Below are 18,055 nucleotides of genomic sequence, written 5' to 3'. Positions count from 1 at the left end.
TCTTAATAGAGACACTACTGATATACCCTGAACATCAGTCAGGAGAGGACTCTTTAAAGTAGAGACACTACAGACTGATATACACCTGAACATCAGCAGGAGAGGACTCTTTAAAGTAGAGTCACTACATACTGATATACACCTGAACATCAGCAGGAGAGGACTCTTTAAAGTAGAGACACTACATACTGATATACGCCTGAACATCAGCAGGAGAGGACTCTTTAAAAGTAGAGACACTACATACTGATATACCCTGAACATCAGCAGGAGAGGACTCTTTAAAGTAGAGACACTACATACTGATATACACCTGAACATCAGCAGGAGAGGACTCTTTAAAGTAGAGACACTACATACTGATATACACCTGAACATCAGCAGGAGAGGACTCTTTAAAGTAGAGACACTACATACTTGATATACACCTGAACATCAGCAGGAGAGGACTCTTTAAAGTAGAGACACTACATACTGATATACGCCCTGAACATTCAGCAGGAGAGAGGACTCTTTAAAGTAGAGACACTACATACTGATATACACCTGAACATCAGCAGGAGAGGACTCTTTAAAGTAGAGACACTACATACTGATATACACCTGAACATCAGCAGGAGAGGACTCTTTAAAGTAGAGACACTACATACTGATATTACACCTGAACATCAGCAGGAGAGGACTCTTTAAAGTAGAGACACTACATACTGAATATACACCTGAACATCAGCAGGAGAGGGACTCTTTTAAAGTAGAGACACTACATACTGATATACACCTGAACATTCAGCAGGAGAGGACTCTTTTAAAGTAGAGACACTACATACTGATATACACCTGAACATCAGCAGGAGAGGACTCTTAAAGTAGAGACACTACATACTGATATACACCTGAACATCAGCAGGAGAGGACTCTTTAAAGTAGAGACACTACATACTGATATACACCTGAACATCACCCACACACACCCACACCCACACCCACACACACACCACACACACACACCACCACACACACACACACACACACACACACACACACACACACACACACACCACACACACACACACACACACACACCCTAGAAGTCCTGGCTTAAGCCCAAAGGCCCGAACCCACAGGCAACAGATGAGGGGGGGTTGCAACACACAATCTGGGCACATGGGCGTGTGTGTGTGTGTGTGTGTGTGTGTGTTTGTGTGTGTGTGTGTGTGTGTGTGTGTGTGTGTGTGGGGAGGGGACAGTGTGAGAAGTGGGTGGGGATGGGATGGGATCCTGAGGGAGTGTTGAGGTGTCTCACTGGTTCAGAGCCTTTGAAGGCACTGAGGTTGAAGCAAGCGTCAGTCAAAACACATTCCTGCAGCTCCATATGCGTGTGTGAGTGTCAATGTGTGTGTGTGTCTTACTTAAAGTATCTTTTTAACTTTTTCTCTTATGGATTTTTAAACCAAACCACCATGGGAGTACGGAGCTTGTTGCCGTCCTGTCTGAGGACCTTTGAAGTTCCTGAAGTGTGAGAGGGGGAGACAGATATTCCTGGAAGCGTCGTCTAACTGGACCCACGGTGAGTTCTCATCATGTGTGTTGCTTCACTATCACTTCATTCACCGTTTACTGTGTAGAATAACTCTTTAGTATTTATATCACTAAACACTGCCCGGGAGTGTGCACACAGAGCCTCGGAAGAAGTGTTCTTATTATGAGGGTTATAAGACAGTTTGCGCTTCTTATATCTTGTCCTACTGTAGTATTAGCATCCAACTATACTTCAAGGGGCCAAAAATAAAATGCGTGATTCAGAATTACTGTTTAAAAAATATAAAATAATGGATATTTTATCAAATATATATAATTTAGATTTTTTAGTAAAGTTAGCGCCCACTCTTATACTGCCAGGTGAAAACATATTATTTTATATCATAATCTAAGAGCTGATTGCTTTCTTTTTTATGTTAGAATTTTTCATATTTATTTATTTTAACTTACGTTTAATTCATGTATTTTCTTTTTATCATTAATTATATGAATTTGCAAAGTGACTTAAGCTGTCAGATAAACGTCATGGAATGGAAATACAATATTTGCCTCCAAAAGGTATTGGAGTAGAAGTATACAAGTAGCAGTACAACAAGACAGTACAAGTAGAAGTACATTGAAATATAAATACAAAATACGACTAGTAAAGTACAAGTACCTCACAATTGTACTCCAGAAAATAAATACTTTCCACCACTGTTTCCAAAGAGATATCGTACATTACTTCCCATTGTAAAGCGTCCTTGGGTTTCGTGAAAGGCGCTATATAAATTGAAATTATTATTATTATTATTATTATTCATTTAAAAGAGTGTGTGTGAGGCTGTGTGTGTCCGTGTGTGTGTGCAGAGGTGGGAAGTATTGGAGTACAAATACTTTTTTACTTTACTTAAGTACATGTTTCTGGTATCAGGTGCTCTTTTAAACAGCTGCTAGTTATGGGTACTTTTTACTTAAGTACATTTCAAAGCCCTCTTTACTTTGACTTGAGTAAAGCAGTTTAGTCAGTACTTCTACCTTTTTAAAAGGAGTATCTGTACTCTACTTGAGTGAAGGATGTGTGTACTTTTGCCATCTCTGTGTGTGGCTGTGTGTGTGTGGCTGTGTGTGTGGCTGTGTGTGTGTGGCTGTGTGTGTGTGGCTGTGTGTGTGTGGGTTGTTTCATTAAGGATCTGTGTGTCTGACAGCTTCAGCTCGCAGCGTTTGAATGAGATTAGAGTACATGTTGGTGCACGCTTCAAATCCTGACGTTTGGTCAAACATTCCCTCCTCTCCCTTGCCTTTCCTCAGCGTGCAATGTAAACAGCTCAATTATGTTCTTGAGCAATGCACCCAAACCCTCTGTGATGCAACGACAGGAAAATAGATGATGAGCATTACAACGTCAGGTCAGGAATTGGGTTGTTTCTCTGCTGCTTTAAGAAGTCCTGTCACTTGAGGATTACCTAAGTGATGGATGAGAAACAAGATAACCTTGAAGCACTGACCAATTCATTTGTTAGAAAAGTCGACTCTCTCTAATGGAAAGGGACACACAGCTGGTTGTTTTGGAACCAACACCTAATTTGACCCCAAAAGTTGCCTGAGGGTACATTTGGTTTTCAGGCAGGAAGGCACTTCATTGGAGAAATTCCATATCTCTCATAAGCCTACATTTAGTTTTCTTATCATGTAAAGTTGTCTGTGTTTTGTGCAGAAACGCTGAAATATCACAGTCAAGCGTGTGCAACCCTTTCAGTCTACATAGAGAGCTTTTTAAATGAGCTAATGGCCAATTTGGCAAAAGCTGAGCTGAGCCTCATAAAGTGATGCACTCATTATATGTTTTTGCAGAACGACCCAACAGTTAGCATCTCCCAGGTTCCCAACATTGTTTCTCCAATGGAATTTGGATTATGTGAGAAAATTATCTCTGTGTCAAACAAATGTTTATGATAAACGTTTTGTTCAGCAGGATAATCTCCACATATTAAAATCACTTGATGATTTCTGAAGTGAAAAGCTAACGTAGTTTTTAACGTAGCTCACAGTTATAAAGGAACTACAGCACGGTCACATGACTTCACGTCACCACCGCTAAGCTAAAGGTGGCTAATGTTGGGCTATAGAGGAACTAAAGCACGGTCACATGACTTCACGTCACCATCGCTAAGCTAAAGGAGGCTAATGTTGGGCTATAAAGGAACTACGGCACAGTCACATGACTTCACGTCACCACCGCTAAGCTAAAGGAGGCTAATGTTGGGCTATAAAGGAACTACAGCACGGTCACATGACTTCACGTCACCACCGCTAAGCTAAAGGTGGCTAATGTTGGACGTGATGACGTTTAATCGTCTCATTTAGTTGTTTACTATCACAGTTTTTAAATTCACCACTGGGGTATTTACTGACGTAGGACAAAACGTTAAAATCTCTTCAGCTTGTGTTAACCACAGACCTTATTTCAGCATTCAGACCAATTCAGAAACCATTGACTTCTGGACCAGTTGACAGGGAGTGGTACAATTATTTTTTCCAGGTTTTAGGACTACTCTATTACTGACGGTGCCGCTAACAAGGCTGCTTGGATTAGTTGAGATAAAGTCTAGACTCGGAGGATGGATGCGACTGCCTGTCATAAAGAACAGATGGATATGAACCTCATGCAATTAGCCTGTTGGCCTCTTCCACTCACTGTTTTATTGCTTTGACTGCTATCTGACTGCAGGAAATCCACCAGGGAAGCCAGGACATTATGCAAGGAATCACTGGGAACACAATCTAAACGAGGGTGGCATGAGGGATAATTAGATGTAATGCACCCTAGATAACAAATAAACACACCTACCCAAAACAGCCACCTATCTACGACTCCATCAAATACCTACCCCATGCATTGAGGTCCAAACGTTGCTAATGGGGAATGCTGCTCAGGCATTTCAGCCCCTCCCTGTAATTATAGTATTTGCTTTGAGGCCTGAGAGACCCTTTGGGTGTTTGTGTGTGTGTGTGTGTGTGTGTGTGTGTGTGTGTGTGTGTTGTGTGTGTGTGTGTGTGTGTGTGTGTGTGTGTGTGTGTGTGTGTGTGTGTGTTGTGTGTTTGGGGGGCAGTTTAAGTGGAAAGGACACCCCCGACCCCTCTACTCAACCTTCTGGCCTTTATAACAAAACCATCAATCAATCATTGATTGATTGATATAACAAAACCCTGCAGCTCTGAGAGGAGAGGGAAGAGGAAATATGGGAATATTCTGAAGCGTCACTTCTTTCCCACTTCTGGTTCAAATGAAAAAGTATTAGTTTTCCAGGTTTAGCATTAGCAGCATTGTGTACATTATATTTAGATTATTCACAGCTACACTGCACCTATTGATTGTTTTTTCAGCATCCATCCTCTGTTAGTGACTGCAGGATGACAACATCATATGAGGACATGTTTAATAACTGTGTAGAGTCTCTTGTTGTAGCTGCTCTGCTATGAGGAGCTAAGGAAAAAACAAAACGTATGAGCCAGACTGCAGACTAAAGCTCATGTGAACAGTTTATTATAACTCTCACTGCCAAACTGACAAAGTACCACCGTGTTAAAATGTATAAAAACAAGTTAACCTAGAGACTGAATTCAATCTATTTAGCTAGTGAACGTTAGCTATCTTTAAAAAAAGCTAACCAGCTAGCTAATGTTAGCAATCTACTTAACAATCAAGCCAGTTATCTGTCTAACTAGTTTGCTAGCTTACGTTAGCTATCTATCTAACAAGCTGGGACTTTTACCTGGTTAAATAAAGGATGTATATAATTAAGGAATATTTGACTTCAAACTAGCTTTTACAATATTGGTGGCTCTCATAATTTACATCAGATTTATGATGTAACTTCCTATGGTTAAACTTGCAGTGCGGACATGTGTCTAAGTTCAGGCAGTGAGAGTTATTATAAAAACATTGTTGTTGACATAATTGATTTGATCCCTTCGATGCATAAGTGGGTCTTTTTGGACCCGTTGAGGTGGTTATCTTAGAATATCTTTGTAATTACATTTTGTTATCATTTCATACTCCAGCTATTCCTCAAAAACATGTTTTGGATATCATGCCATTCACATTTAAAATTTAAATTTTATACATTTTAAGAAATTGTAGTTTTTGTATTGCTACCCCAAGCTTCCATAAGTGGGTAAAAAATGACCCGCATGCATTTTCTATGGAATCCTCTGGGAACCTTTGATTCTTATCATCTGTTGCTGTCAGGAATGCATTCACTGTAGACCACACATCACAAGTGACACCTCTCAGGAAGATTATTTTACACAGCAAGATCTGATACCTGTCAGTGTAATAATAATAATACATTATACTGTATTTGTATAGGGCTTTTCAAGGACTCAAATCACTTTACAATATAAGGGGAGGTTAGGGGGGGGTTAGGACTATCAAACTGGATCAACCGGCATGGATTGATGGGGGGTGGGCTATGAGTAGACAAGAGGAGAAGAGATGAGTTTTGAAAAGGGACTGGAATACTGTGAGGGTCTCAGAATAGCGGAGATCTTTCGATCGATATGTTCAAAACGTTTTTTTTTCAAAATGTAAAAAAAATGTCTAAAATTATAAATAGTGAAAAGTTAAATATAAAATATTTCTAGTGTGAACCAAAATATAATAATATTATACAAGTGATTTTTCTTAACCAAAATGACAAAAATTGTATAAAAACACATATTATTCTAATTCGGGTCCTTTTTGACCCACTTCTGGAAGAGTGTAGGGTCCAGCCACTCGAAGGGCATCTGAGGGTTAAAGCCGACCTTCACAGTTTCAAACATCACTGTATTCTGGGAGAAACTGAATGCAACAGATTTATATTTAGAAATCCCACAATCCAACTTTAAAGGGCTTTAACAAACACTTTCAAGTCTAAATGCAATTTTCATTCTCACAGTTCTTCTGAAAGTTACTTTAAATCTCATCCCCAGAACTTTTCCATGACTCTTCATTGCTTTTTTACGAGTGCCCACAGTGGTGCAACAAAACACTTTAACAGACGCTGCGACAGTAAAAGTTTTAGGGTAGGGACGAGGCTCTGCAGTTTCCTGTTGAGTCAAAAACAGACTTCCTTGACTTGTTTGTACACGCTAAGAATAACAGTCATTTCACAAACAGTACAAGTTGCACTGACCCCAAAGCAATACGATTATTATTAGATCCGACAATGTGGACGCGGTTCGTTATTCCCATCCTTACTGATTTGCAAGAAACTTCTTATATCTCCATACAGCATAATAACACAATGATGATTTTGATGGTCCTTCTGCAGACATATCCCCTTCACTTATAAGCATGATATGGCTCATTGTTTGTATAGTTTATCACTTTAATAGAGCATGGTAAAATCAACATTGCAGAGCATCTAATTCAATGTTAACCATCAAACCCCAAATATTAGAAGCAGAAGAGGAACCTTTAGTTTGTATTTATTAAATCTTACACTCATGTAATGTTCCATCTTCCTTAATCTTATATTCATTTAGTTCTAAGTGAAGATGATTCCTCTATAAATGCTTACAAATCGCTTAAAACTACCATAAACAAAACAACCGGGGACCTTTCGCGTGTGAGGCGACGTGATAACCACTACTAGATGGTGTGTAACGATGCCTGCATATTTAGTCCTGATTGCTGTTTATTTAAAGGTCCCCTATCAGACTGTTTTTCATCAGTATATCACAGCTCTCAGATATATCCAGAGCCTGTCTCTGATTGGCTGAAACACCAAACAGATCATTGCAGCATTACCCATAATCCCCTCTGTTTCAGCCCTGTTTCCAAAGTGCTGATGCTCTGTCTGTTACTTTAGATGAAAATAAGGAGCCCCTCCCCACGCCCCTCTGAGAGACATTTGGTTACAAATAACTCAATGGTGCTCTAGTACCTCATTCACACCAACGCAACTCCGGTTCAAGCTCCGTGCTAGAGCTTTTCAGGTTCAGAACCGGTTCTTCGGTTTAGTGGAGGCTCTTTTCACACCGCCCAGAGTCCGACTGGTGCTGCGTCATCGTTTGCGTGCCTGCTTCATAAAGCCAAACCGCGCGGAAACCCCTCACAGCTGACACCGACAACAACAACAATGGCCGATTGTGCTCCAGCTTCCTCTGCACCTCTTCTGAAGACCAGATTCCCAGCAGGTAGCTGGTCTCTTCAGTGGACCACTGCTGCTTGTTAAGTTTCTCCATCGTTGTGTACAAGCTGGATAAAACGCGAGCTTGTTGTTGTTGTTCAGGAGTTGATCCGGCCCCTGCCCCTGCCTCGATGTAAGCGTGACGTATGTGGTGCTTTTGCTCTGGCCGGACAATTTTTTGGTGCTTGAAACGAACCGGATTCCGGAGCTAAGAGGCTGCTCCGCTGCGGTGTGAAGAGGAAAACCCGGTGCTTTTCAAGCTCCAGCTCCGAACCGGCCCTGAAACACCGTTGGTGTGAATGAGGTACTAGAGATTCAGGTGATAAGGGGGGGGGGGGGGGTTACCTTGGTTGGTGATTGGCTAATGGCTAATGATTGGCTAATGGTTGGCTAATTGGCTAATGGTTAATGATTGGCTCTGTGTAAAGAGAGAGTTTCTTTACACAGAGGGGACACATGTTGATGTAGAAGAGACATGAGGAAGTGGATTTTGCACAATAGGTGACCTTTAAAGACTCTTACTCTGGTAACTGAGTTACATCAGAGCGCTCTGTAGTCCATCCCAATATAAGCACTGGTCTCCAGTTTAAGGCCTCCATGTCCCGGCTTCATGCTGGTTTGAGAGTTTAAAGGAGGTCGCGCCCTTCCCCAAACCCTGAAACTCTCCAGGTGGTGGTCAGCCTCGTAACCCCTACAATAATCCAGGAGGTCTGATCTGAAATTTCACCCCAGCAGAGAGACGTTTCACAGATGGCAGTTTAGTTAGTTGGCTTAACAGTTTCTTAATTAAATCATATTATATGAGACACTGAGGGTAAAGTATACTTCTCCTGATTTACCCTGTACATTTTGTACCAACACTACCTCAATACATATACATTTACATGGCTCTTAGGATTGTGAACATATTTGAAAATTGGCTTCCTGACCACCTGGAAGTCGGTGATTTTGAAAATGAGCATATTTTTCTGTATTTTTACAGTAAAATTCTTTGGTCGCCTCCTAGGGAGTAGCTCAGATGTATTCAACATGTGGGTGGAGGAACCGTACATCAAATGTGTCGCAGTGTGAAGGAATAGTCAAAAATAGTTAAAACTATGAGTTTTTAGGTGAATGGAGAACACACCATTTATTGGACGTTTTACTGTGTTAACTAAACATTGTCTGATCTGATCCGAACTTTACATGCTTGACAAGAGTTATTTTTAACTGTTTATGTTAACTTGTTTTGATTCTAATCGTTTAACTCAACACCCCTCTTAACGTGTTGCTGTGACGAAGCAATTTCCCAATTTGTAATGAACATCATATCTAATCTAATATCAAAAACTGTCTGTGTGCCATACATTTAAAAACCTTCAATCTGATTCTAATGTTGGATTAAATGTGAGATTGATATTGCATGATTAATGCAGTGCAATGCTAATGCACGACTCAAAAGAGACCAAAGGATTCCTCCACTGACTGGACACTGTTGCACAGACGTCTAATTTCGGGGGTCGTTAAGTGCAGACAACAGGAAAAAAGTCATAAAGTTATAGCAATGCTGGGAGGCAGATCATATAAAGGACAGCATGATGAAATCCCTACAACGGCTGATTTGAATGACCTTGTTTGTCATCTGGTAGCAGGAACACATGCCAGGGAACAGTGTAGCTGCAGGAGTGAATGCCTTATTGTTTTCCGTTCATATTTAACCGTCAACACCAGCGCACACATTTTATTCCCTGCATGGTGGTCTATGTGTCAGATATTTGGAGTAGGCTGTACCAAAAGATGATTTATAAGTCAGCTCCCGGCTTGTAGACATAAACACGGGCTGCAATACAATATTTTATAGATGAGGCACCAGATTCTCGAAAATAATGATAATTGAATAGTAGTAATATAACTACTATGCTTCAGTACATCGAGGCAGTCTATTAAGGTGATTACTTATATTCCTTATTCCTTTAAAATGAGTTTAGTGCATTTTCCGCCATATTGAAACATATTATAATTATATTAAATCTAAATAATAAATAATAATGAGAGCTACCAATTTGGCCATGGCTGGCTACAAAGCTAACATTCAGCTAACTTGTGAGCTAGGTGGCTAACGTAAGCTAATTAAATACATAGTAAATTAGATAGCAAACGTTGGCTAGATTGTTTGATAGATAGATAGCCAAAGTTGGCTAGTTAGCCTGATAGCTAACGTTTGCTAGTTAAATAGCACACTGAAAGTATCACACACGTCCTGAACGTAGACACAGTTCCACACTTAAGGTTTAACCACATGGTATTAAATTATAATTCAGATTTAAATTATGAGAGCCACCAATTTGTTAGTAGCTAGCTGGATGGTTACTATTACTGAGCTAGCTTGTTAGATAGGTAGCTAACGTAAGCAAGCAAACATGTTAGAAAGATGGCTAATGCTAGCTAGCCGGTGTCAAAGAACGCTAACATAGTTAGCTTTATGAAAAGATAGCTAACATCTGCCAGCTAAATAGCATGCTGATAAATTGAAGTCTGTAAGTTAACTGGTTTTTGATAAAATGTTAACACAGTGGACATTTACATTTATTATAAACGGTCCACATGAGCTTTATAACGACTATTCGGTGTGTCATAGCAGAGCCATGTACAGCAAAACCATTTGATAGGTGAGTTAAACTGTGAATGATCCAAATCAAATATATTGTTTTCAATGCGACTAGTGCTAAACCGGAAGATCAAACACCTTTTGATTTGAACCAGAGCTGGGGAAAGAAACGGGGCTACATGAGGTGAATCATTTATTGTTGCTCATTACTTTCCCAGACGATGTAGAACTTTACCTTAAATGCTAAAGACCTGACAGATAGAGCGCTTTTCTTGAAACTCAAAGACACTTTACAGAGTTCAAATTCATAACAACATAATTAAAACTACACACTTAAAATATATGAAACACAACATTAATTACAGACTAAAAGCGCTTCTGGAGAGGTGAGTTTTGATTTGTGATTTGAACATGGTGAGATCAGGCACTCACGGATGAGTTTGGGGAGTGAGTTCCAGAGGGAGCTTCTATCTGAATATGGGACCTCCTACTGTAATTTATGCATTTCATTGTCACATTTGACATTTCCTTGTTATTTCATCCTGTGATTTGGTGGAGCGAAAACAACTTTTAGTGAGCAATCTAGTAACTTTTTTCTTTTGCGTCCATAATGCAAGACTGGGCGCTTAATAGGCTGACATCCAGTGAAGCCTTTTCATCCATCAAGGCTTCATGCTGCAGCACAGACTCATTACCGCGTTACATTGTTCCAGATCATGGAGGGTAATGTGTTTCTATGAAAAGGCAGGAAATTGAACTTAGCAATTATGCGTAAAGTCTATAAGTAAATGTAATTAGGACACATGGAGGAAACTGTACCAGTCAACATGAGGATAAAGGGCAACACTACTTTCAACTCACCCTTTTTTGTATTTAAATGCATGATTTAAACAGTGAATGTATTGTTTATAAAGCTATAATTGGTAAAAGGCAGATTAATAGTCCTTGACATATGCACTAATTAGCACCTAAAGATCTCCGTAAATGTGTTTTAAGCTACACAGAATGCTTTAAACCATGCGGTTAGAAATGCGAAATTACCAGGCTAAGGTTAGGTGATATTGGTGAAGGTGCACTTGTATATTTAGAGGGAAACAGAACAGAACTAATGTCTGTAGATCAGGTTACTGTAAAGGTGTTGGACGGATGAATAAAGCCGTATTTTCATTAAACCAAAAGCTACGTCAGCCCGTCTGCGATTCTTTTGAAACGCCCACATCTAAAACCAGAGCCTTGATGTGATTGCTTAGATATTATATTTCAGCATCTGCCTCTTTCTTTCCTTTCTTTTCTGAAAGTGGGGGTATAATCACTTCACAAATAACAGGAAGCAGGTTGAAGGGATGAATTGCAGAAGGAACAGAAGAAGGAGGAGGGATAATGCTGTATAGTTTCCCGTGAAAAAAAACCTGAAATCACTTTCTTCATATTTTACCACACTCTTCTTGTGAATAACCTTTGTACAAACAAATGGGGAGGGATGGCAAAAGTACACATCCTTTACTCAAGTAGAAGTACAGATACTCGTGTTTAAAAATACTCCGGTGAAAGTAGAAGTACTGACTAAACTTCTTTACTCAAGTAAAAGTAAAGAGGCTTTGAAATGTCCTTCAGTAAAAAGTACCCATAACTAGCAGCTGCTTTAAAGAGTACCTGACCTCCCTTTATATTAATAGAACAATAATGTCATTGTTAGCTAATGAATGTTTCCATGCTGAACAACGGCAACATGACAACGTTTCCATTGGTCCCTCTTCTTTAGAGAAGACCAGGAAATGATGGATACACGGATCGTGTTCAAATCAATAGGCACGCAATGACTCTAAAGAATAATGATCACGCACCAAACACACATTCAGACTAAAGGAACCAGCTGTTTGGGAAATGAGAGAAGTAGAAAGTACAGGTATTTGAGTTCAACATGTAAGAAGTAGAAAGTACAGGTATTTGTGTTCAACATGTAAGAAGTAGAAAGTACAGGTATTTGGGTTCAACATGTAAGAAGTAGAAAGTACAGGTATTTGTGTTCAACATGTAAGAAGTAGAAAGTACAAGTATTTGAGTTCAACATGTAAGAAGTAGAAAGTACAGGTATTTTGTGTTCAACATGTAAGAAGTAGAAAGAACAGGTATTTGTGTTCAACATGTAAGAAGTAGAAAGTACAGGTATTTGAGTTCAACATGTAAGAAGTAGAAAGTACAGGTATTTGTGTTCAACATGTAAGAAGTAGAAAGTACAGGTATTTGTGTTCAACATGTAAGAAGTAGAAAGAACAGGTATTTGTGTTCAACATGTAAGAAGTAGAAAGTACAGGTATTTGTGTTCAACATGTAAGAAGTAGAAAGTACAGGTATTTGGGTTCAACATGTAAGAAGTAGAAAGTACAGGTATGTGTGTTCAACATGTAAGAAGTAGAAAGTACAGGTATTTGTGTTCAACATGTGAGAAGTAGAAAGTACAGGTATTTGGGTTCAACATGAAAGAAGTAGAAAGTACAGGTATTTGTGTTCAACATGTAAGAAGTAGAAAGTACAGGTATTTGGGTTCAACATGAAAGAAGTAGAAAGTACAGGTATTTGGGTTCAACATGTAAGAAATAGAAAGTACAGGTATTTGGGTTCAACATGTAAGAAGTAGAAAGTACAGGTATTTGAGTTCAACATGTAAGAAGTAGAAAGTACAGGTATTTGAGTTCAACATGTAAGAAGTAGAAAGTACAGGTATTTGAGTTCAACATGTAAGAAGTAGAAAGTACAGGTATTTGGGTTCAACATGTAAGAAGTAGAAAGTACAGGTATTTGGGTTCAACATGTAAGAAGTAGAAAGTACAGGTATTTGAGTTCAACATGTAAGAAGTAGAAAGTACAGGTATTTGAGTTCAACATGTAAGAAGTAGAAAGTACAGGTATTTGGGTTCAACATGTAAGAAGTAGAAAGTACAGGTATTTGTGTTCAACATGTAAGAAGTAGAAAGTACAGGTATTTGAGTTCAACATGTAAGAAGTAGAAAGTACAGGTATTTGTGTTCAAAATGTAAGAAGTAGAAAGTAAAAAGTCGTTAAAACAATAAGTAGTGGAGTAAAGTACTGATACCAGAACAATGTACTTAAGTACAGAAACTACTACAGCAAACTACAGAAAAGTATTTGTACTCCACTACTTCCCACCTCTGCACATGGGGGTAATTGCCCTTGTGCCACTGGGCCAGGCAGGGCTTGTTGAGGGTTCTTCAGAAACCACACTCCCTTCCCCCCCATCAGAAAACGCCCCGGGGTTCACAAAGCCAGATTGGCAGCTCCGTGATCCAACTTGTCCGTGTTGCAATAGTAACCACGCAGGAAACGGGTGACTAAACTTTACATTGAGTGAAGTGCTGTGTGGGTTAAAGTACTTTGTGTTTCTGTTAAATAATTAAAGGTTACTGTTAAAAGATACGGCCAAGGGCTAACTTACCAAGAGCAGAGACTGACATTGTTTCTCTATTGATTTTACTCAAAATAGTACTGCTTTGTATACATATTAGACGACTTGGTAGACAGTCAAAAATGTGTTTTCTTTGATTCAATTGATCTATATATATATGCTGATATAGTATAATGCAGTACTGTACTACTAATCCACACAGTATTTCCAGTATTTAACTTTGGTCCGTAACAATAGTAATATCATACTATCAAAAGATCCATTCTGCATTACCAGTACTTTTGATATTTGAGGTGCATTTAGCTGATAATACTTGGGTACTTCATATTATTCTGAAACTGTTTATATGCAGAATGAGAATATTTTGATGCTAATACTTTTCTACAATTTTAAGACCATAGTATTTCTACTTTTACTCAAGTAAACGAGTACTTGTTCCAACACTGTTAATATGTACATTGATAAAATGAAGGTGGATGTGATTATCCAAAGGTTCGGGTTATTTAGGGTCTTTTGGGTAAAATAATCCTTTAAGCCGGAAAGACCTCCCACAAATATATTCAAATATCAGTTTGTCTCTGTTTATGAGAGGCTCCCTAATAGAAGAATCATGGAGTGTGTCAGAAGGGTTACTCAAAAACCACTGGCCCAGTTTTCTGATTCTAGCAGAACCCAGCAACATTTGAAGAGGATCCAAAAATCAAAAGTAGGATACACAAACTGTGGTTTTCTTTTATTGCGACAACATCCTGCATTCATTCAAATTTGTTCCCAACTAAACCTGAACGCCCTCTCAGGTCACAACAACAACTCTGCAACAGATTTGAACGTGTTTAAACGCTCTGAGCAATAAAATACAACAAGACGTCTTCGTAGTGTCCATGTTGTCTCCTCATTACGACAATATTTCATAAACACTGAAAACAGACGTTCGGGAAAGGGGACCATCAGAGGTGATCATCTTTGAATATCCAATATTCTATTGACATGTAGACTTTTTGCACTACTTTTTATTTTGTATTTTATTATGTTGCATTGTTGGAGGAGCTCAGATCAGAAGAATGTCATTGCCATTTCTACACTGCAGCTTATGACAATAGAACCTTTGAACGTGAACCGTTTGGAGGTCTGCACTCGGGGAATAGCAGGGATATCAGTCAGATTTTAGAAACCATAAGTGATTAGCAGAAAGGATCTTGTTGCCTCAGCCTGCAGCAGAACAACGGCAACTTAAAAGAGAAAAACGTGCCTGGCTTTAGTTTAAAAGAGTGTGTGTGTGTGTGTGTGGGTCTGCTTCAGATCTCACCATGATGAGCTTACAGAGAAGGAGAATAATACGTGACACTTATATAGCGCTTTTCTAAAAACTCAAAGATGCTTTGACAGAGAATTTCATTTCAATTCAAAACCTTTATTTATCCAGGTGAAATCCCATTGAGATCAATGATCTCTTTTTCAAGGGAGACCTGCAGCAGTAGGTTCCACAAGAAGACATAAAAACATAAACAACAGAACAACAAAAGGACATCATACAGCAAAATGTACAGGGATTACAATTTGCATATCTAACCACATGTACAGGTACCAACAGCATCTGATTGAGTAGCATCCAACCGAGCTTTAAAAACATGTAGTGGTACTAGCTTGGTCATTTTCCATTCTTTTTGCAGACTGTTCCAAGTTAGTGGAGCTGCACATCTAAAAGCTTTCTTCCCTAAGACAGTCCTAGCACTTGGCACATTTAATAAAACCACAGCATGCGATCTCAGGCAATAAGTACTTTCAATTCGCAGAGAGATCAGGGAGCATGAAACTAAAGACGAAGAAAAAACGTAAAGAGGGGGGGGTGGTCAGAGGTCGAATGCGGTGTTGATCAGGTGGGTTTTGAGTGACTTTTTTGAATGCGGTGAGAAGGATGGTTCCCACTGACGGAAAGAGTTGGAGGAGAAATATAACAAACAAAACCCTCTGTTCTCGTTCTGCCCTGGGAGTGATAGGGGTGAAATGTGATCGAGGAAGCTGGAGCTCAACAAGTGGCTGCAGGTTGCAACCTGGCGCGCACACACACACCTCCCTCCCCGGTGTGCTTGTAGTAGGAGGCTTTAAGGGGGAGCATACAATGTTATGATGTGTGTGTGTGTGTGTGCGTGTGCGTGTGTGTGTGTGACGAAGATGATATGGGTGTACTTGAGTTAGTGTATAACTGCTGACCTCAGTGATGGCCTGAGGTTTTTCCCTGCAGCAATGGATGTTTGGATGAAACACCAACGTTTCCTTTCGGTCTCGATTTCATTCGAGTTTACCAGTTCAACAATTCACAGTCGTTTTTCATTCCACAAATACTTTTCACTTATAGGGCGACTATGAGTCCAGAAGGTTGTTGGTTATATCCCAGTCCGTGCAGTCAACATGTCGATGTGTCCTTGGGCAAGATACTGAACCCTGAGGTGCTCCCGATGGCCAACGGTGTGTGTGTGTGTGTGTGTGTGTGTGTGTGTGTGTGTGTGTGTGTGTGTGTGTGAGTGTGTGTGTGTGAGTGTTAGCTTCCCTATAGTTAGAGGTGCTGCTCTGCATGAATGAGGTGTGAATGGGTGAATGACTCGTAGTATGTAAAGAGCTTTCAGGGGTCCAGAAGACCGGATAAAGACATTTACAGTACAGCTACCATCTACTTGTAGTTTTCACTTTTTAGTTTAGGCAAATAATATAATTTGTTTATTAAGACTTTCATAAATAACATAATCATTTAAGGTAGCCAGTTTCCATATAGGGTAAATTAAAGCTGATTCAAAGGTGAAAGTACACAAGAACTACCTCTGTGTGATGATGAGGAAAAGTAATGCTATTGTAAATGTAGAAGTGATTTTTAGCTTGGCAGATAGCTTCAAAGTGTCTTCAATAAAAACCGAGGAGACAGCAAGTACGCTTGGATAGGTAATTTGTTATAAAGCTGAAATACAGAAACAAAACACACATGTGTAATGAGTTTGACTTTTGTTGTCACATTATCAAACACTGAATCATTAATCTCTGCATAAAACATAAAAACACATACAGTAAGATTTCCAAGCATTGCATACAGCTGCAGTGACATCTGCAATCCAATAATGTTGCAGACTAAAACAACATGATGCTAACACCTACGGTTATCAGGCCATGCAGATTGAAAAATGACACTGCCGAAAAATGTAGATTAAAAATCCCTCCTGAAACCCAAATAGTGACCCTGACTACCTGTCACCGTGGGGCCTGAAGTGGAGATAAACCCCACATGCCTGTCATCCTCCACTGAGAGCCCCAGCGCCAGTCTACACACACACACACACACACGCACGCACACACGCACACACGCACACACGCACACGCACGCACGCACGCACGCACGCACGCACGCTCGCACACACCTTCACGTGAAACATGGAGAGCTGTTTTCATAACCCACATCAGTCCCACGAGAATGTATGACACTGGTATTCATAACCATGTGGCACCAAGGCGTCTTTTGTCTTTACGATTTATGGGTTTTATTTTGGATGATGACGGCCCTTTTCTTATATAACTTGATCCCAACGAGCGTCTTTCTTGTAAGTAGAAGTAAAACAAAGATGAAAGACAGACATCAATGTTCAATCCAATGAATAAATCCTATTGGCTTGTTGTCGTGGGAACCATTATGATGCTAACTTTTGGGTTGGCCTACAAATATTGTTGTGGGCTACATTTGTTTAAAGTTGCTCTGTAAATAAGTGCAAGTTGTAAACTGTATTTAAACTCTTTCCACCTCTTACTCATAACTTCCTCCTTGATATGTTTTACCATCAGGTCCAGGGCTGACAAACTTTCACTGCACAAAGTTTATCTGTTTCACACAGCCCAGCAAAATGCTACATCCTGAGCTCAAGATTGAAGTAATGGTAAATGGACTGTACTTATATAGCGCTTTATCCAGTCTTTAAGACTCCTCAAAGCGCTTTACATACTACATGTCGTTCACCCATTCACACCCATTCATACAGAGCAGTGTACCTTACTCTAGGACCTAACATTCACACACATTCACACACCGTTGGCCATCGGGAGCAACTCAGGGTTAAGTATCTTGCCCAAGGATACATCAACATGTTTACTGCATGGGCTGGGATCGAACCCAAAACCTTCTGGTTGAAAGACGACCGCACTCCCTCGCAGCCACAGTCGCACAGTAATAACTTGCAGGATTATGAATACATCAACACTGCGGTATGATTTACACAGATTAAGATACAGATTAAGTTAACAGGCAGATTGTTGGAATATGACTGTACTTCTAACAAAACCAAAAGGGCTTTTATTGGAATGAAAAAGCAG

General features: G+C 39.7%; 1 protein-coding gene across 1 annotated transcript in view; it reads left to right on the top strand.

Annotated features, from left to right (window-relative positions):
• Positions 1 to 1,310: 1,310 nt before the first annotated feature.
• fat2 (FAT atypical cadherin 2) overlaps positions 1,311 to 18,055 on the top strand; it is a 123,845-nt gene continuing 107,100 nt past the window's right edge. The window contains exon 1 of the mRNA XM_034200484.1: positions 1,311 to 1,567. The gene's annotated coding sequence lies outside the window, so the exon portion shown is untranslated. The remainder of the gene's footprint in view (positions 1,568 to 18,055) is intronic.

Source organism: Gymnodraco acuticeps, unplaced genomic scaffold (genome assembly GCF_902827175.1).
Source record: "Gymnodraco acuticeps unplaced genomic scaffold, fGymAcu1.1, whole genome shotgun sequence".
NCBI classification, from domain to species: domain Eukaryota; kingdom Metazoa; phylum Chordata; class Actinopteri; order Perciformes; family Bathydraconidae; genus Gymnodraco; species Gymnodraco acuticeps.
This window is presented reverse-complemented; position numbering and strand designations above follow the sequence as displayed.